At 34.4% G+C, this 19,518-nt stretch overlaps 14 non-coding genes across 14 annotated transcripts; all 14 read right to left on the bottom strand.

The window, feature by feature from the left end:
• Nucleotides 1-2,624: 2,624 nt before the first annotated feature.
• On the bottom strand, nt 2,625-2,706 carry TRNAS-CGA (transfer RNA serine (anticodon CGA)). Its single transcript has one exon. It is a non-coding gene; the product is annotated as a tRNA-Ser (tRNA).
• Nucleotides 2,707-3,917: 1,211 nt separating this feature from the next.
• TRNAS-UGA (transfer RNA serine (anticodon UGA)) lies at nt 3,918-3,999 on the bottom strand. Its single transcript has one exon. It is a non-coding gene; the product is annotated as a tRNA-Ser (tRNA).
• Nucleotides 4,000-4,942: 943 nt separating this feature from the next.
• On the bottom strand, nt 4,943-5,024 carry TRNAS-CGA (transfer RNA serine (anticodon CGA)). Its single transcript has one exon. It is a non-coding gene; the product is annotated as a tRNA-Ser (tRNA).
• Nucleotides 5,025-5,499: 475 nt separating this feature from the next.
• TRNAS-UGA (transfer RNA serine (anticodon UGA)) lies at nt 5,500-5,581 on the bottom strand. The gene has a single exon. It is a non-coding gene; the product is annotated as a tRNA-Ser (tRNA).
• Nucleotides 5,582-7,060: 1,479 nt separating this feature from the next.
• Nucleotides 7,061-7,142, bottom strand: TRNAS-UGA (transfer RNA serine (anticodon UGA)). Its single transcript has one exon. It is a non-coding gene; the product is annotated as a tRNA-Ser (tRNA).
• A 1,479-nt stretch (nt 7,143-8,621) lies between these two features.
• TRNAS-CGA (transfer RNA serine (anticodon CGA)) lies at nt 8,622-8,703 on the bottom strand. The gene has a single exon. It is a non-coding gene; the product is annotated as a tRNA-Ser (tRNA).
• Nucleotides 8,704-10,180: 1,477 nt separating this feature from the next.
• On the bottom strand, nt 10,181-10,262 carry TRNAS-UGA (transfer RNA serine (anticodon UGA)). Its single transcript has one exon. It is a non-coding gene; the product is annotated as a tRNA-Ser (tRNA).
• A 1,479-nt stretch (nt 10,263-11,741) lies between these two features.
• TRNAS-UGA (transfer RNA serine (anticodon UGA)) lies at nt 11,742-11,823 on the bottom strand. Its single transcript has one exon. It is a non-coding gene; the product is annotated as a tRNA-Ser (tRNA).
• A 3,038-nt stretch (nt 11,824-14,861) lies between these two features.
• On the bottom strand, nt 14,862-14,943 carry TRNAS-CGA (transfer RNA serine (anticodon CGA)). Its single transcript has one exon. It is a non-coding gene; the product is annotated as a tRNA-Ser (tRNA).
• Nucleotides 14,944-16,154: 1,211 nt separating this feature from the next.
• On the bottom strand, nt 16,155-16,236 carry TRNAS-UGA (transfer RNA serine (anticodon UGA)). Its single transcript has one exon. It is a non-coding gene; the product is annotated as a tRNA-Ser (tRNA).
• Nucleotides 16,237-17,179: 943 nt separating this feature from the next.
• On the bottom strand, nt 17,180-17,261 carry TRNAS-CGA (transfer RNA serine (anticodon CGA)). The gene has a single exon. It is a non-coding gene; the product is annotated as a tRNA-Ser (tRNA).
• A 475-nt stretch (nt 17,262-17,736) lies between these two features.
• On the bottom strand, nt 17,737-17,818 carry TRNAS-UGA (transfer RNA serine (anticodon UGA)). Its single transcript has one exon. It is a non-coding gene; the product is annotated as a tRNA-Ser (tRNA).
• A 943-nt stretch (nt 17,819-18,761) lies between these two features.
• On the bottom strand, nt 18,762-18,843 carry TRNAS-CGA (transfer RNA serine (anticodon CGA)). The gene has a single exon. It is a non-coding gene; the product is annotated as a tRNA-Ser (tRNA).
• A 475-nt stretch (nt 18,844-19,318) lies between these two features.
• Nucleotides 19,319-19,400, bottom strand: TRNAS-UGA (transfer RNA serine (anticodon UGA)). The gene has a single exon. It is a non-coding gene; the product is annotated as a tRNA-Ser (tRNA).
• Between the last annotated feature and the right edge of the window lie 118 nt (nt 19,401-19,518).

Raw genomic sequence — 19,518 nt, 5'->3', positions numbered from 1 at the left:
ATTTAAGATTAAATTAAAGATGGGATAGATTTCCTGAGCTTGGTGGCAATTGTTGATTATGATGAAGATGATAATATGTTCTGGAATGAACAAATAAACTTTGTTATGTATCTTAAAAAGTGGCCGATGGAAATAATTGCAATACATTCACTGTAATTCCACAGATAGCACTACAGTTTTGTGATATTTGAAAGTATCTGATATGCACATTTCTTCCTAGTGCTGCTGATTTGTTAATTAAAAGTTTAGTTGTTATTAACAAAACAAATTTTAACTCAGATCTACACATAAATAACCATTACATCATGAAACAGTAAAAAAAATTTGGAGATGGTTTGATGACATGTTCCTAAAATGCAGGAAGAGCCTCACTGTCTGAGATCACGTGCTTCAAAAAGCAGTCCATTGTGAAATAGGATGCAAGTGAAGGTGATTTAGGATGAGACAGTTACATTGTTTAACATAACATATTTTGCTTTTCTACATCTTAAATGCATATTGTGTTTTTAAATAAGTTTGAAAAGCAAAACGTAGCTGGCAGGATTTGAACCTGCGCAAGTCCATCGCCTTAACCACTCGGCCACAACTACCTGCACGTTGATTTTGTGATGAGCTTCTGTGGAAAAATAATTGCTTTCCATTTCATGATTGTCATTTAAAACCTGTTGCAATTTCTATTAGGTGGCTGCTATATTAATAGACAAACTATGTGAAATATAATAGCTAGTATAGTTTCCTAGAAAATAAAGGAGTCAAGGAAGTATGATCTTTGTTTTTGACATGCTCGAAAAGCAAGACGTAGCTGGCAGGATTTGAACCTGCGCGAGTCCATAGCCTTAACCACTCGGCCACAACTACCTGCACGTTGATTTTGTGATGAGCTTCTGTGGAAAAATAATTGCTTTGCATTTTATGATTGTCATTTAAAACCTGTTGCAATTTCTATTAGGTGGCTGCTATATTAATACACAAACTATGTGAAATATAATAGCTAGTATAGTTTCCTAGAAAATAAAGGAGTCAAGGAAGTATGATCTTTGTTTTTTACATGCTCAAAAAGCATGTAAACCTGGATTTGAACCTGAGCGGGGAAACCCCAATGGATTTCAAGTCCATCGCCTTAACCACTCGGCCACAACTACTTCTATACAACTACCCGACATTACCTGGAGTACAAAATAATTTATTATCGTTTTGTTTATTTCATTGGTCCCATGCTTATTTAATGTAGAATTAGCACACCTGCTTCTGCACAATCATAAATTTGTTTATTAACATGCATTTTCTCTCATCATTCATTTCATCTCTGCAGATCTCTCAAGATGAAATTTTGCATTCTTTAGTGGCAGTATGGATATTGTGAAAGGCACATCATAGGATTCTGCAAATCTATATGTGAAATAATTAGTTCATAACATCAAGGCTGCAAACTAGGATTAAATGAGGATTAGGATACAATGGTGAGTATGATGGTTTCCAAAAAATATTGATTTAAATTTTTCAATTACTGTTTATGTTTTAAAAAGAAACAGCTCATGTCAGTGTTATAGAGATATATTTAAGATTAACTTTAAGATGGGAAAGATTTCCTGAGCTTGGTGGCAATTGTTGATTATGATGAAGATGATAATATGTTCTGGAATGAACAAATAAACTTTGTTATGTATCTTAAAAAGTGGCCGATGGAAATAATTGCAATACATTCACTGTAATTCCACAGATAGCACTACAGTTTTGTGATATTTGAAAGTATCTGATATGCACATTTCTTCCTAGTGCTGCTGATTTGTTAATTAAAAGTTTAGTTGTTATTAACAAAACTAATTTTAACTCAGATCTACACATAAATAACCATTACATCATGAAACAGTAAAAAAAATTAGGAGATGGTTTGATGACATGTTCCTAAAATGCAGGAAGAGCCTCACTGTCTGAGATCACGTGCTTCAAAAAGCAGTCCATTGTGAAATAGGATGCAAGTGAAGGTGATTTAGGATGAGACAGTTACATTGTTTAACATAACATATTTTGCTTTTCTACATCTTAAATGCATATTGTGTTTTTAAATAAGTTTGAAAAGCAAAACATAGCTGGCAGGATTTGAACCTGCGCGAGTCCATCGCCTTAACCACTCGGCCACAACTACCTGCACGTTGATTTTGTGATGAGCTTCTGTGGAAAAATAATTGCTTTCCATTTCATGATTGTCATTTAAAACCTGTTGCAATTTCTATTAGGTGGCTGCTATATTAATAGGCAAACTATGTGAAATATAATAGCTAGTATAGTTTCATAGAAAATAAAGGAGTCAAGGAAGTATGATCTTTGTTTTTGACATGCTCGAAAAGCAAGACGTAGCTGGCAGGATTTGAACCTGCGCGAGTCCATCGCCTTAACCACTCGGCCACAACTACCTGCACGTTGATTTTGTGATGAGCTTCTGTGGAAAAATAATTGCTTTGCATTTTATGATTGTCATTTAAAACCTGTTGCAATTTCTATTTGGTAGCTGCTATATTAATAGACAAACTATGGGAAATATAATAGCTAGTATAGTTTCCTAGAAAATAAAGGAGTTTTTGACACGCTCGAAAAGGAGTTTTTGACACGCTCGAAAAGCAAAACGTAGCTGGCAGGATTTGAACCTGCGCGGGGAATCCCCAATGGATTTCGAGTCCCTCGCCTTTACCACTAGGCCACAACTACTTCTATACCACTACCAGATATTACCTGGAGTACAAAATAATTTATTATCGTTCTGTTTATTTCATTGGTCCCATGCTTATTTAATGTAGAATTAGCACACCTGCCACTGCACAATCATAAATTTGATTATTAACATGCATTTTCTCTCATCATTCATTTCATCTCTGCAGATCTCTCAAGATCAAATTTTGCATTCTTTAGTGGCCGTATGGATATTGTGAAAGGCACATCATAGGATTCTGCAAATGTATATGTGAAATAATTAGTTCATAACATCAAGGCTGCAAACTAGGATTAAATCAGGATTAGGATACAATGGTGAGTATGATGGTTTCCAAAAAATATTGATTTAAATTTTTCAATTACTGTTTATGTTTTTAAAAGAAACAGCTCATGTCAGTGTTATAGAGATATATTTAAGATTAACTTTAAGATGGGAAAGATTTCCTGAGCTTGGTGGCAATTGTTGATTAAGATGAAGATGATAATATGTTCTGGAATGAACAAATAAACTTTGTTATGTATCTTAAAAAGTGGCCGATGGAAATAATTGCAATACATTCACTGTAATTCCACAGATAGCACTACAGTTTTGTGATATTTGAAAGTATCTGATATGCACATTTCTTCCTAGTGCTGCTGATTTGTTAAATAAAAGTTTAGTTGTTATTAACAAAACAAATTTTAACTCAGATCTACACATAAATAACCATTACATCATGAAACAGTAAAAAAAATTTGGAGATGGTTTGATGACATGTTCCTAAAATGCAGGAAGAGCCTCACTGTCTGAGATCACGTGCTTCAAAAAGCAGTCCATTGTGAAATAGGATGCAAGTGAAGGTGATTTAGGATGAGACAGTTACATTGTTTAACATAACATATTTTGCTTTTCTACATCTTAAATGCATATTGTGTTTTTAAATAACTTTGAAAAGCAAAACGTAGCTGGCAGGATTTGAACCTGCGCGAGTCCATCGCCTTAACCACTCGGCCACAACTACCTGCACGTTGATTTTGTGATGAGCTTCTGTGGAAAAATAATTGCTTTCAATTTCATGATTGTCATTTAAAACCTGTTGCTATTTCTATTTGGTAGCTGCTATATTAATAGACAAACTATGGGAAATATAATAGCTAGTATAGTTTCCTAGAAAATAAAGGAGTCAAGGAAGTATGATCTCTGTTTTTGACACGCTAGAAAAGCAAGACGTAGCTGGCAGGATTTGAACCTGCGCGGGGAAACCCCAATGGATTTCAAGTCCATCGCCTTAACCACTCGGCCACAACTACTTCTATACCACTACCACACATTACCTGGAGTACAAAATAATTTATTATCGTTCTGTTTATTTCATTGGTCCCATGCTTATTTAATGTAGAATTAGCACACCTGCCACTGCACAATCATAAATTTGTTTATTAACATGCATTTTCTCTCATCATTCATTTCATCTCTGCAGATCTCTCAAGATCAAATTTTGCATTCTTTAGTGGCAGTATGGATATTGTGAAAGGCACATCATAGGATTCTGCAAATGTATATGTGAAATAATTAGTTCATAACATCAAGGCTGCAAACTAGGATTAAATCAGGATTAGGATACAATAGTGAGTTTGATGGTTTCCAAAAAATATTGATTTAAATTTTTCAATTACTGTTTATGTTTTAAAAAGAAACAGCTCATGTCAGTGTTATAGAGATATATTTAAGATTAACTTTAAGATGGGAAAGATTTCCTGAGCTTGGTGGCAATTGTTGATTATGATGAAGATGATAATATGTTCTGGAATGAACAAATAAACTTTGTTATGTATCTTAAAAAGTGGCCGATGGAAATAATTGCAATACATTCACTGTAATTCCACAGATAGCACTACAGTTGTGTGATATTTGAAAGTATCTGATATGCACATTTCTTCCTAGTGCTGCTGATTTGTTAATTAAAAGTTTAGTTGTTATTAACAAAACTAATTTTAACTCAGATCTACACATAAATAACCATTACATCATGAAACAGTAAAAAAAAATTGGAGATGGTTTAATGACATGTTCCTAAAATGCAGGAAGAGCCTCACTGTCTGAGATCACGTGCTTCAAAAAGCAGTCCATTGTGAAATAGGATGCAGGTGAAGGTGATTTAGGATGAGACAGTTACATTGTTCAACATAACATATTTTGCTTTTCTACATCTTAAATGCATATTGTGTTTTTAAATAAGTTTGAAAAGCAAAACGTAGCTGGCAGGATTTGAACCTGTGCGGGGAATCCCCAATGGATTTCGAGTCCATCGCCTTAACCACTCGGCCACAACTACCTGCATGTTGATTTTGTGATGAGCTTCTGTGGAAAAATAATTGCTTTCCATTTCATGATTGTCATTTAAAACCTGTTGCAATTTCTATTTGGTAGCTGCTATATTAATAGACAAACTATGTGAAATATAATAGCTAGTATAGTTTCCTAGAAAATAAAGGAGTCAAGGAAGTATGATCTCTGTTTTTGACACGCTCGAAAAGCAAGACGTAGCTGGCAGGATTTGAATCTGCGCGAGTCCATCGCCTTAACCACTCGGCCACAACTACCTGCACGTTGATTTTGTGATGAGCTTCTGTGGAAAAATAATTGCTTTGCATTTTATGATTGTCATTTAAAACCTGTTGCAATTTCTATTAGGTGGCTGCTATATTAATAGACAAACTGTGTGAAATATAATAGCTAGTATAGTTTCCTAGAAAATAAAGGAGTCAAGGAAGTATGATCTTTGTTTTTTACATGCTCAAAAAGCAAGACGTAGCTGGCAGGATTTCAACCTGCGCGGGGAAACCCCAATGGATTTCAAGTCCATCGCCTTAACCACTCGGCCACAACTACTTCTATACAACTACCCGACATTACCTGGAGTACAAAATAATTTATTATCGTTCTGTTTATTTCATTGGTCCCATGCTTATTTAATGTAGAATTAGCACACCTGCCTCTGCACAATCATAAATTTGTTTATTAACTTGCATTTTCTCTTATCATTCATTTCATCTCTGCAGATCTCTCAAGATCAAATTTTGCATTCTTTAGTGGCAGTATGGATATTGTGAAAGGCACATCATAGGATTCTGCAAATGTATATGTGAAATAATTAGTTCATAACATCAAGGCTGCAAACTAGGATTAAATCAGGATTATGATACAGTGGTGAGTATTATGGTTTCCAAAAAATATTGATTTAAATTTTTCAATTACTGTTTATGTTTTAAAAAGAAACAGCTCATGTCAGTGTTATAGAGATATATTTAAGATTAACTTTAAGATGGGATAGATTTCCTGAGCTTGGTGGCAATTGTTGATTATGATGAAGATGATAATATGTTCTGGAATGAACAAATAAACTTTGTTATGTATCTTAAAAAGTGGCCAATGGAAATAATTGCAATACATTCACTGTAATTCCACAGATAGCACTACAGTTTTGTGATATTTGAAAGTATCTGATATGCACATTTCTTCCTAGTGCTGCTGATTTGTTAATTAAAAGTTTAGTTGTTATTAACAAAACAAATTTTAACTCAGATCTACACATAAATAACCATTACATCATGAAACAGTAAAAAAAATTTGGAGATGGTTTGATGACATGTTCCTAAAATGCAGGAAGAGCCTCACTGTCTGAGATCACGTGCTTCAAAAAGCAGTCCATTGTGAAATAGGATGCAAGTGAAGGTGATTTAGGATGAGACAGTTACATTGTTTAACATAACATATTTTGCTTTTCTACATCTTAAATGCATATTGTGTTTTTAAATAAGTTTGAAAAGCAAAACGTAGCTGGCAGGATTTGAACCTGCGCGAGTCCATCGCCTTAACCACTCGGCCACAACTATCTGCACGTTGATTTTGTGATGAGCTTCTGTGGAAAAATAATTGCTTTCCATTTCATGATTGTCATTTAAAACCTGTTGCAATTTCTTTTAGGTGGCTGCTATATTAATAGACAAACTATGTGAAATATAATAGCTAGTATAGTTTCCTAGAAAATAAAGGAGTCAAGGAAGTATGATCTTTGTTTTTGACATGCTAGAAAAGCAAGACGTAGCTGGCAGGATTTGAACCTGCGCGAGTCCATCGCCTTAACCACTCGGCCACAACTACCTGCACGTTGATTTTGTGATGAGCTTCTGTGGAAAAATAATTGCTTTGCATTTTATGATTGTCATTTAAAACCTGTTGCCATTTCTATTAGGTGGCTGCTATATTAATAGACAAACTATGTGAAATATAATAGCTAGTATAGTTTCCTAGAAAATAAAGGAGTCAAGGAAGTATGATCTTTGTTTTTTACATGCTCAAAAAGCAAGACGTAGCTGGCAGGATTTGAACCTGCGCGGGGAAACCCCAATGTATTTCAAGTCCATCGCCTTAACCACTCGGCCACAACTACTTCTATACAACTACCCGACATTACCTGGAGTACAAAATAATTTATTATCGTTCTGTTTATTTCATTGGTCCCATGCTTATTTAATGTAGAATTAGCACACCTGCCTCTGCACAATCATAAATTTGTTTATTAACTTGCATTTTCTCTTATCATTCATTTCATCTCTGCAGATCTCTCAAGATCAAATTTTGCATTCTTTAGTGGCACTATGGATATTGTGAAAGGCACATCATAGGATTCTGCAAATGTATATGTGAAATAATTAGTACATAACATCAAGGCTGCAAACTAGGATTAAATCAGGATTAGGATACAATGGTGAGTATGATGGTTTCCAAAAAATATTGATTTAAATTTTTCAATTACTGTTTATGTTTTAAAAAGAAACAGCTCATGTCAGTGTTATAGAGATATATTTAAGATTAAATTAAAGATGGGATAGATTTCCTGAGCTTGGTGGCAATTGTTGATTATGATGAAGATGATAATATGTTCTGGAATGAACAAATAAACTTTGTTATGTATCTTAAAAAGTGGCCAATGGAAATAATTGCAATACATTCACTGTAATTCCACAGATAGCACTACAGTTTTGTGATATTTGAAAGTATCTGATATGCACATTTCTTCCTAGTGCTGCTGATTTGTTAATTAAAAGTTTAGTTGTTATTAACAAAACAAATTTTAACTCAGATCTACACATAAATAACCATTACATCATGAAACAGTAAAAAAAATTTGGAGATGGTTTGATGACATGTTCCTAAAATGCAGGAAGAGCCTCACTGTCTGAGATCACGTGCTTCAAAAAGCAGTCCATTGTGAAATAGGATGCAAGTGAAGGTGATTTAGGATGAGACAGTTACATTGTTTAACATAACATATTTTGCTTTTCTACATCTTAAATGCATATTGTGTTTTTAAATAAGTTTGAAAAGCAAAACGTAGCTGGCAGGATTTGAACCTGCGCAAGTCCATCGCCTTAACCACTCGGCCACAACTACCTGCACGTTGATTTTGTGATGAGCTTCTGTGGAAAAATAATTGCTTTCCATTTCATGATTGTCATTTAAAACCTGTTGCAATTTCTATTAGGTGGCTGCTATATTAATAGACAAACTATGTGAAATATAATAGCTAGTAAAGTTTCCTAGAAAATAAAGGAGTCAAGGAAGTAGGATCTTTGTTTTTGACATGCTCGAAAAGCAAGACATAGCTGGCAGGATTTGAACCTGCGCGAGTCCATCGCCTTAACCACTCGGCCACAACTACCTGCACGTTGATTTTGTGATGAGCTTCTGTGGAAAAAAAATTGCTTTGCATTTTATGATTGTCATTTAAAACCTGTTGCAATTTCTATTAGGTGGCTGCTATATTAATAGACAAACTATGTGAAATATAATAGCTAGTATAGTTTCCGAGAAAATAAAGGAGTCAAGGAAGTATGATCTTTGTTTTTTACATGCTCAAAAAGCAAGACGTAGCTGGCAGGATTTGAACCTGCGCGAGGAATCCCCAAAGGATTTCGAGTCCATCGCCATTACCACTCGGCCACAACTACTTCTATACCCCTACCAGATATTACCTGGAGTACAAATTAATTTATTATCGTTCTGTTTATTTCATTGGTCCCATGCTTATTTAATGTAGAATTAGCACACCTGCCACTGCACAATCATAAATTTGTTTATTAACATGCATTTTCTCTCATCATTCATTTCATCTCTGCACATCTCTCAAGATCAAATTTTGCATTCTTTAGTGGCAGTATGGATATTGTGAAAGGCACATCATAGGATTCTGCAAATGTATATGTGAAATAATTAGTTCATAACATCAAGGCTGCAAACTAGGATTAAATCAGGATTAGGATACAATGGTGAGTATGATGGTTTCCCAAAAATATTGATTTAAATTTTTCAATTACTGTTTATGTTTTAAAAAGAAACAGCTCATGTCAGTGTTATAGAGATATATTTAAGATTAACTTTAAGATGGGAAAGATTTCCTGAGCTTGGTGGCAATTGTTGATTATGATGAAGATGATAATATGTTCTGGAATGAACAAATAAACTTTGTTATGTATCTTAAAAGTGGCCGATGGAAATAATTGCAATACATTCACTGTAATTCCACAGATAGCACTACAGTTTTGTGATATTTGAAAGTATCTGATATGCACATTTCTTCCTAGTGCTGCTGATTTGTTAATTAAAAGTTTAGTTGTTATTAACAAAACAAATTTTAACTCAGATCTACACATAAATAACCATTACATCATGAAACAGTAAAAAAATTTGGAGATGGTTTGATGACATGTTCCTAAAATGCAGGAAGAGCCTCACTGTCTGAGATCACGTGCTTCAAAAAGCAGTCCATTGTGAAATAGGATGCAAGTGAAGGTGATTTAGGATGAGACAGTTACATTGTTTAACATAACATATTTTGCTTTTCTACATCTTAAATGCATATTGTGTTTTTAAATAAGTTTGAAAAGCAAAACGTAGCTGGCAGGATTTGAACCTGCGCGAGTCCATCGCCTTAACCACTCGGCCACAACTATCTGCACGTTGATTTTGTGATGAGCTTCTGTGGAAAAATAATTGCTTTCCATTTCATGATTGTCATTTAAAACCTGTTGCAATTTCTTTTAGGTGGCTGCTATATTAATAGACAAACTATGTGAAATATAATAGCTAGTATAGTTTCCTAGAAAATAAAGGAGTCAAGGAAGTATGATCTTTGTTTTTGACATGCTCGAAAAGCAAGACGTAGCTGGCAGGATTTGAACCTGCGCGAGTCCATCGCCTTAACCACTCGGCCACAACTACCTGCACGTTGATTTTGTGATGAGCTTCTGTGGAAAAATAATTGCTTTGCATTTTATGATTGTCATTTAAAACCTGTTGCAATTTCTATTAGGTGGCTGCTATATTAATAGACAAACTATGTGAAATATAATAGCTAGTATAGTTTCCTAGAAAATAAAGGAGTCAAGGAAGTATGATCTTTGTTTTTTACATGCTCAAAAAGCAAGACGTAGCTGGCAGGATTTGAACCTGCGCGGGGAAACCCCAATGTATTTCAAGTCCATCGCCTTAACCACTCGGCCACAACTACTTCTATACAACTACCCGACATTACCTGGATTACAAAATAATTTATTATCGTTCTGTTTATTTCATTGGTCCCATGCTTATTTAATGTAGAATTAGCACACCTGCCTCTGCACAATCATAAATTTGTTTATTAACTTGCATTTTCTCTTATCATTCATTTCATCTCTGCAGATCTCTCAAGATCAAATTTTGCATTCTTTAGTGGCACTATGGATATTGTGAAAGGCACATCATAGGATTCTGCAAATGTATATGTGAAATAATTAGTTCATAACATCAAGGCTGCAAACTAGGATTAAATCAGGATTAGGATACAATGGTGAGTATGATGGTTTCCAAAAAATATTGATTTAAATTTTTCAATTACTGTTTATGTTTTAAAAAGAAACAGCTCATGTCAGTGTTATAGAGATATATTTAAGATTAAATTAAAGATGGGATAGATTTCCTGTGCTTGGTGGCAATTGTTGATTATGATGAAGATGATAATATGTTCTGGAATGAACAAATAAACTTTGTTATGTATCTTAAAAAGTGGCCGATGGAAATAATTGCAATACATTCACTGTAATTCCACAGATAGCACTACAGTTTTGTGATATTTGAAAGTATCTGATATGCACATTTCTTCCTAGTGCTGCTGATTTGTTAATTAAAAGTTTAGTTGTTATTAACAAAACAAATTTTAACTCAGATCTACACATAAATAACCATTACATCATGAAACAGTAAAAAAAATTTGGAGATGGTTTGATGACATGTTCCTAAAATGCAGGAAGAGCCTCACTGTCTGAGATCACGTGCTTCAAAAAGCAGTCCATTGTGAAATAGGATGCAAGTGAAGGTGATTTAGGATGAGACAGTTACATTGTTTAACATAACATATTTTGCTTTTCTACATCTTAAATGCATATTGTGTTTTTAAATAAGTTTGAAAAGCAAAACGTAGCTGGCAGGATTTGAACCTGCGCAAGTCCATCGCCTTAACCACTCGGCCACAACTACCTGCACGTTGATTTTGTGATGAGCTTCTGTGGAAAAATAATTGCTTTCCATTTCATGGTTGTCATTTAAAACCTGTTGCAATTTCTATTAGGTGGCTGCTATATTAATAGACAAACTATGTGAAATATAATAGCTAGTATAGTTTCCTAGAAAATAAAGGAGTCAAGGAAGTATGATCTTTGTTTTTGACATGCTCGAAAAGCAAGACGTAGCTGGCAGGATTTGAACCTGCGCGAGTCCATCGCCTTAACCACTCGGCCACAACTACCTGCACGTTGATTTTGTGATGAGCTTCTGTGGAAAAATAATTGCTTTGCATTTTATGATTGTCATTTAAAACCTGTTGCAATTTCTATTAGGTGGCTGCTATATTAATACACAAACTATGTGAAATATAATAGCTAGAATAGTTTCCTAGAAAATAAAGGAGTCAAGGAAGTATGATCTTTGTTTTTTACATGCTCAAAAAGCAAGACGTAGCTGGCAGGATTTGAACCTGAGCGGGGAAACCCCAATGGATTTCAAGTCCATCGCCTTAACCACTCGGCCACAACTACTTCTATACAACTACCCGACAATAGCTGGAGTACAAAATAATTTATTATCGTTTTGTTTATTTCATTGGTCCCATGCTTATTTAATGTAGAATTAGCACACCTGCTTCTGCACAATCATAAATTTGTTTATTAACATGCATTTTCTCTCATCATTCATTTCATCTCTGCAGATCTCTCAAGATGAAATTTTGCATTCTTTAGTGGCAGTATGGATATTGTGAAAGGCACATCATAGGATTCTGCAAATCTATATGTGAAATAATTAGTTCATAACATCAAGGCTGCAAACTAGGATTAAATCAGGATTAGGATACAATGGTGAGTATGATGGTTTCCAAAAAATATTGATTTAAATTTTTCAATTACTGTTTATGTTTTAAAAAGAAACAGCTCATGTCAGTGTTATAGAGATATATTTAAGATTAAATTAAAGATGGGATAGATTTCCTGAGCTTGGTGGCAATTGTTGATTATGATGAAGATGATAATATGTTCTGGAATGAACAAATAAACTTTGTTATGTATCTTAAAAAGTGGCCAATGGAAATAATTGCAATACATTCACTGTAATTCCACAGATAGCACTACAGTTTTGTGATATTTGAAAGTATCTGATATGCACATTTCTTCCTAGTGCTGCTGATTTGTTAATTAAAAGTTTAGTTGTTATTAACAAAACAAATTTTAACTCAGATCTACACATAAATAACCATTACATCATGAAACAGTAAAAAAAATTTGGAGATGGTTTGATGACATGTTCCTAAAATGCAGGAAGAGCCTCACTGTCTGAGATCACGTGCTTCAAAAAGCAGTCCATTGTGAAATAGGATGCAAGTGAAGGTGATTTAGGATGAGACAGTTACATTGTTTAACATAACATATTTTGCTTTTCTACATCTTAAATGCATATTGTGTTTTTAAATAAGTTTGAAAAGCAAAACGTAGCTGGCAGGATTTGAACCTGCGCAAGTCCATCGCCTTAACCACTCGGCCACAACTACCTGCACGTTGATTTTGTGATGAGCTTCTGTGGAAAAATAATTGCTTTCCATTTCATGATTGTCATTTAAAACCTGTTGCAATTTCTATTAGGTGGCTGCTATATTAATAGACAAACTATGTGAAATATAATAGCTAGTATAGTTTCCTAGAAAATAAAGGAGTCAAGGAAGTATGATCTTTGTTTTTGACATGCTCGAAAAGCAAGACGTAGCTGGCAGGATTTGAACCTGCGCGAGGCCATAGCCTTAACCACTCGGCCACAACTACCTGCACGTTGATTTTGTGATGAGCTTCTGTGGAAAAATAATTGCTTTGCATTTTATGATTGTCATTTAAAACCTGTTGCAATTTCTATTAGGTGGCTGCTATATTAATACACAAACTATGTGAAATATAATAGCTAGTATAGTTTCCTAGAAAATAAAGGAGTCAAGGAAGTATGATCTTTGTTTTTTACATGCTCAAAAAGCATGTAAACCTGGATTTGAACCTGAGCGGGGAAACCCCAATGGATTTCAAGTCCATCGCCTTAACCACTCGGCCACAACTACTTCTATACAACTACCCGACATTACCTGGAGTACAAAATAATTTATTATCGTTTTGTTTATTTCATTGGTCCCATGCTTATTTAATGTAGAATTAGCACACCTGCTTCTGCACAATCATAAATTTGTTTATTAACATGCATTTTCTCTCATCATTCATTTCATCTCTGCAGATCTCTCAAGATGAAATTTTGCATTCTTTAGTGGCAGTATGGATATTGTGAAAGGCACATCATAGGATTCTGCAAATCTATATGTGAAATAATTAGTTCATAACATCAAGGCTGCAAACTAGGATTAAATGAGGATTAGGATACAATGGTGAGTATGATGGTTTCCAAAAAATATTGATTTAAATTTTTCAATTACTGTTTATGTTTTAAAAAGAAACAGCTCATGTCAGTGTTATAGAGATATATTTAAGATTAACTTTAAGATGGGAAAGATTTCCTGAGCTTGGTGGCAATTGTTGATTATGATGAAGATGATAATATGTTCTGGAATGAACAAATAAACTTTGTTATGTATCTTAAAAAGTAGCCGATGGAAATAATTGCAATACATTCACTGTAATTCCACAGATAGCACTACAGTTTTGTGATATTTGAAAGTATCTGATATGCACATTTCTTCCTAGTGCTGCTGATTTGTTAATTAAAAGTTTAGTTGTTATTAACAAAACTAATTTTAACTCAGATCTACACATAAATAACCATTACATCATGAAACAGTAAAAAAAATTAGGAGATGGTTTGATGACATGTTCCTAAAATGCAGGAAGAGCCTCACTGTCTGAGATCACGTGCTTCAAAAAGCAGTCCATTGTGAAATAGGATGCAAGTGAAGGTGATTTAGGATGAGACAGTTACATTGTTTAACATAACATATTTTGCTTTTCTACATCTTAAATGCATATTGTGTTTTTAAATAAGTTTGAAAAGCAAAACATAGCTGGCAGGATTTGAACCTGCGCGAGTCCATCGCCTTAACCACTCGGCCACAACTACCTGCACGTTGATTTTGTGATGAGCTTCTGTGGAAAAATAATTGCTTTCCATTTCATGATTGTCATTTAAAACCTGTTGCAATTTCTATTAGGTGGCTGCTATATTAATAGACAAACTATGTGAAATATAATAGCTAGTATAGTTTCATAGAAAATAAAGGAGTCAAGGAAGTATGATCTTTGTTTTTGACATGCTCGAAAAGCAAGACGTAGCTGGCAGGATTTGAACCTGCGCGAGTCCATCGCCTTAACCACTCGGCCACAACTACCTGCACGTTGATTTTGTGATGAGCTTCTGTGGAAAAATAATTGCTTTGCATTTTATGATTGTCATTTAAAACCTGTTGCAATTTCTATTTGGTAGCTGCTATATTAATAGACAAACTATGGGAAATATAATAGCTAGTATAGTTTCCTAGAAAATAAAGGAGTTTTTGACACGCTCGAAAAGGAGTTTTTGACACGCTCGAAAAGCAAAACGTAGCTGGCAGGATTTGAACCTGCGCGGGGAATCCCCAATGGATTTCGAGTCCCTCGCCTTTACCACTAGGCCACAACTACTTCTATACCACTACCAGATATTACCTGGAGTACAAAATAATTTATTATCGTTCTGTTTATTTCATTGGTCCCATGCTTATTTAATGTAGAATTAGCACACCTGCCACTGCACAATCATAAATTTGATTATTAACATGCATTTTCTCTCATCATTCATTTCATCTCTGCAGATCTCTCAAGATCAAATTTTGCATTCTTTAGTGGCCGTATGGATATTGTGAAAGGCACATCATAGGATTCTGCAAATGTATATGTGAAATAATTAGTTCATAACATCAAGGCTGCAAACTAGGATTAAATCAGGATTAGGATACAATGGTGAGTATGATGGTTTCCAAAAAATATTGATTTAAATTTTTCAATTACTGTTTATGTTTTTAAAAGAAACAGCTCATGTCAGTGTTATAGAGATATATTTAAGATTAACTTTAAGATGGGAAAGATTTCCTGAGCTTGGTGGCAATTGTTGATTAAGATGAAGATGATAATATGTTCTGGAATGAACAAATAAACTTTGTTATGTATCTTAAAAAGTGGCCGATGGAAATAATTGCAATACATTCACTGTAATTCCACAGATAGCACTACAGTTTTGTGATATTTGAAAGTATCTGATATGCACATTTCTTCCTAGTGCTGCTGATTTGTTAAATAAAAGTTTAGTTGTTATTAACAAAACAAATTTTAACTCAGATCTACACATAAATAACCATTACATCATGAAACAGTAAAAAAAATTTGGAGATGGTTTGATGACATGTTCCTAAAATGCAGGAAGAGCCTCACTGTCTGAGATCACGTGCTTCAAAAAGCAGTCCATTGTGAAATAGGATGCAAGTGAAGGTGATTTAGGATGAGACAGTTACATTGTTTAACATAACATATTTTGCTTTTCTACATCTTAAATGCATATTGTGTTTTTAAATAACTTTGAAAAGCAAAACGTAGCTGGCAGGATTTGAACCTGCGCGAGTCCATCGCCTTAACCACTCGGCCACAACTACCTGCATGTTGATTTTGTGATGAGCTTCTGTGGAAAAATAATTGCTTTCCATTTCATGATTGTCATTTAAAACCTGTTGCTATTTCTATTTGGTAGCTGCTATATTAATAGACAAACTATGGGAAATATAATAGCTAGTATAGTTTCCTAGAAAATAAAGGAGTCAAGGAAGTATGATCTCTGTTTTTGACACGCTCGAAAAGCAAGACGTAGCTGGCAGGATTTGAACCTGCGCGGGGAAACCCCAATGGATTTCAAGTCCATCGCCTTAACCACTCGGCCACAACTACTTCTATACCACTACCACACATTACCTGGAGTACAAAATAATTTATTATCGTTCTGTTTATTTCATTGGTCCCATGCTTATTTAATGTAGAATTAGCACACCTGCCACTGCACAATCATAAATTTGTTTATTAACATGCATTTTCTCTCATCATTCATTTCATCTCTGCAGATCTCTCAAGATCAAATTTTGCATTCTTTAGTGGCAGTATGGATATTGTGAAAGGCACATCATAGGATTCTGCAAATGTATATGTGAAATAATTAGTTCATAACATCAAGGCTGCAAACTAGGATTAAATCAGGATTAGGATACAATAGTGAGTTTGATGGTTTCCAAAAAATATTGATTTAAATTTTTCAATTACTGTTTATGTTTTAAAAAGAAACAGCTCATGTCAGTGTTATAGAGATATATTTAAGATTAACTTTAAGATGGGAAAGATTTCCTGAGCTTGGTGGCAATTGTTGATTATGATGAAGATGATAATATGTTCTGGAATGAACAAATAAACTTTGTTATGTATCTTAAAAAGTGGCCGATGGAAATAATTGCAATACATTCACTGTAATTCCACAGATAGCACTACAGTTGTGTGATATTTGAAAGTATCTGATATGCACATTTCTTCCTAGTGCTGCTGATTTGTTAATTAAAAGTTTAGTTGTTATTAACAAAACTAATTTTAACTCAGATCTACACATAAATAACCATTACATCATGAAACAGTAAAAAAAAATTGGAGATGGTTTAATGACATGTTCCTAAAATGCAGGAAAAGCCTCACTGTCTGAGATCACGTGCTTCAAAAAGCAGTCCATTGTGAAATAGGATGCAGGTGAAGGTGATTTAGGATGAGACAGTTACATTGTTCAACATAACATATTTTGCTTTTCTACATCTTAAATGCATATTGTGTTTTTAAATAAGTTTGAAAAGCAAAACGTAGCTGGCAGGATTTGAACCTGTGCGGGGAATCCCCAATGGATTTCGAGTCCATCGCCTTAACCACTCGGCCACAACTACCTGCATGTTGATTTTGTGATGAGCTTCTGTGGAAAAATAATTGCTTTCCATTTCATGATTGTCATTTAAAACCTGTTGCAATTTCTATTTGGTAGCTGCTATATTAATAGACAAACTATGTGAAATATAATAGCTAGTATAGTTTCCTAGAAAATAAAGGAGTCAAGGAAGTATGATCTCTGTTTTTGACACGCTCGAAAAGCAAAACGTAGCTGGCAGGATTTGAACCTGCGCGAGTCCATCACCTTAACCACTCGGCCACAACTACCTGCACGTTGATTTTGTGATGAGCTTCTGTGGAAAAATAATTGCTTTCCATTTCATGATTGTCATTTAAAACCTGTTGCTATTTCTATTTGGTAGCTGCTATATTAATAGACAAACTATGGGAAAAATAATAGCTAGTATAGTTTCCTAGAAAATAAAGGAGTCAAGGAAGTATGATCTCTGTTTTTGACACGCTCGAAAAGCAAGACGTAGCTGGCAGGATTTGAACCTGCGCGGGGAAACCCCAATGGATTTCAAGTCCATCGCCTTAACCACTCGGCCACAACTACTTCTATACCACTACCACACATTACCTGGAGTACAAAATAATTTATTATCGTTCTGTTTATTTCATTGGTCCCATGCTTATTTAATGTAGAATTAGCACACCTGCCACTGCACAATCATAAATTTGTTTATTAACATGCATTTTCTCTCATCATTCATTTCATCTCTGCAGATCTCTCAAGATCAAATTTTGCATTCTTTAGTGGCAGTATGGATATTGTGAAAGGCACATCATAGGATTCTGCAAATGTATATGTGAAATAATTAGTTCATAACATCAAGGCTGCAAACTAGGATTAAATCAGGATTAGGATACAATGGTGAGTATGATGGTTTCCAAAAAATATTGATTTAAATTTTTCAATTACTGTTTATGTTTTAAAAAGAAACAGCTCATGTCAGTGTTATAGAGATATATTTAAGATTAACTTTAAGATGGGAAAGATTTCCTGAGCTTGGTGGCAATTGTTGATTATGATGAAGATGATAATATGTTCTGGAATGAACAAATAAACTTTGTTATGTATCTTACAATGTGGCTGATGGAAATAATTGCAATACATTCACTGTAATTCCACAGATAGCACTACAGTTTTGTGATATTTGAAAGTATCTGATAAGCACATTTCTACCTAGTGCTGCTGATTTGTTAATTAAAAGTTTAGTTGTTATTAACAAAACTAATTTTAACTCAGATCTACACATAAATAACCATTACATCATGAAACAGTAAAAAAAAATTGGAGATGGTTTAATGACATGTTCCTAAAATGCAGGAAGAGCCTCACTGTCTGAGATCACGTGCTTCAAAAAGCAGTCCATTGTGAAATAGGATGCAGGTGAAGGTGATTTAGGATGAGACAGTTACATTGTTCAACATAACATATTTTGCTTTTCTACATCTTAAATGCATATTGTGTTTTTAAATAAGTTTGAAAAGCAAAATGTAGCTGGCAGGATTTGAAACTGTGCGGGGAATCCCCAATGGATTTCGAGTCCATCGCCTTAACCACTCGGCCACAACTACCTGCATGTTGATTTTGTGATGAGCTTCTGTGGAAAAATAATTGCTTTCCATTTCATGATTGTCATTTAAAACCTGTTGCAATTTCTATTTGGTAGCTGCTATATTAATAGACAAACTATGTGAAATATAATAGCTAGTATAGTTTCCTAGAAAATAAAGGAGTCAAGGAAGTATGATCTCTGTTTTTGACACGCTCGAAAAGCAAGACGTAGCTGGCAGGATTTGAATCTGCGCGAGTCCATCGCCTTAACCACTCGGCCACAACTACCTGCACGTTGATTTTGTGATGAGCTTCTGTGGAAAAATAATTGCTTTGCATTTTATGATTGTCATTTAAAACCTGTTGCAATTTCTATTAGGTGGCTGCTATATTAATAGACAAACTATGTGAAATATAATAGCTAGTATAGTTTCCTAGAAAATAAAGGAGTCAAGGAAGTATGATCTTTGTTTTTTACATGCTCAAAAAGCAAGACGTAGCTGGCAGGATTTCAACCTGCGCGGGGAAACCCCAATGGATTTCAAGTCCATCGCCTTAACCACTCGGCCACAACTACTTCTATACAACTACCCGACATTACCTGGAGTACAAAATAATTTATTATCGTTCTGTTTATTTCATTTGTCCCATGCTTATTTAATGTAGAATTAGCACACCTGCCTCTGCACAATCAT

The sequence above is a fragment of the Taudactylus pleione genome, unplaced genomic scaffold, assembly GCF_031769625.1.
Source record: "Taudactylus pleione unplaced genomic scaffold, aTauple2 ptg000085l, whole genome shotgun sequence".
NCBI lineage: Eukaryota > Metazoa > Chordata > Amphibia > Anura > Myobatrachidae > Taudactylus > Taudactylus pleione.
The sequence above is the reverse complement of the archived record's forward strand: the minus strand, read 5'-3'. Positions and strand labels throughout refer to the sequence as shown.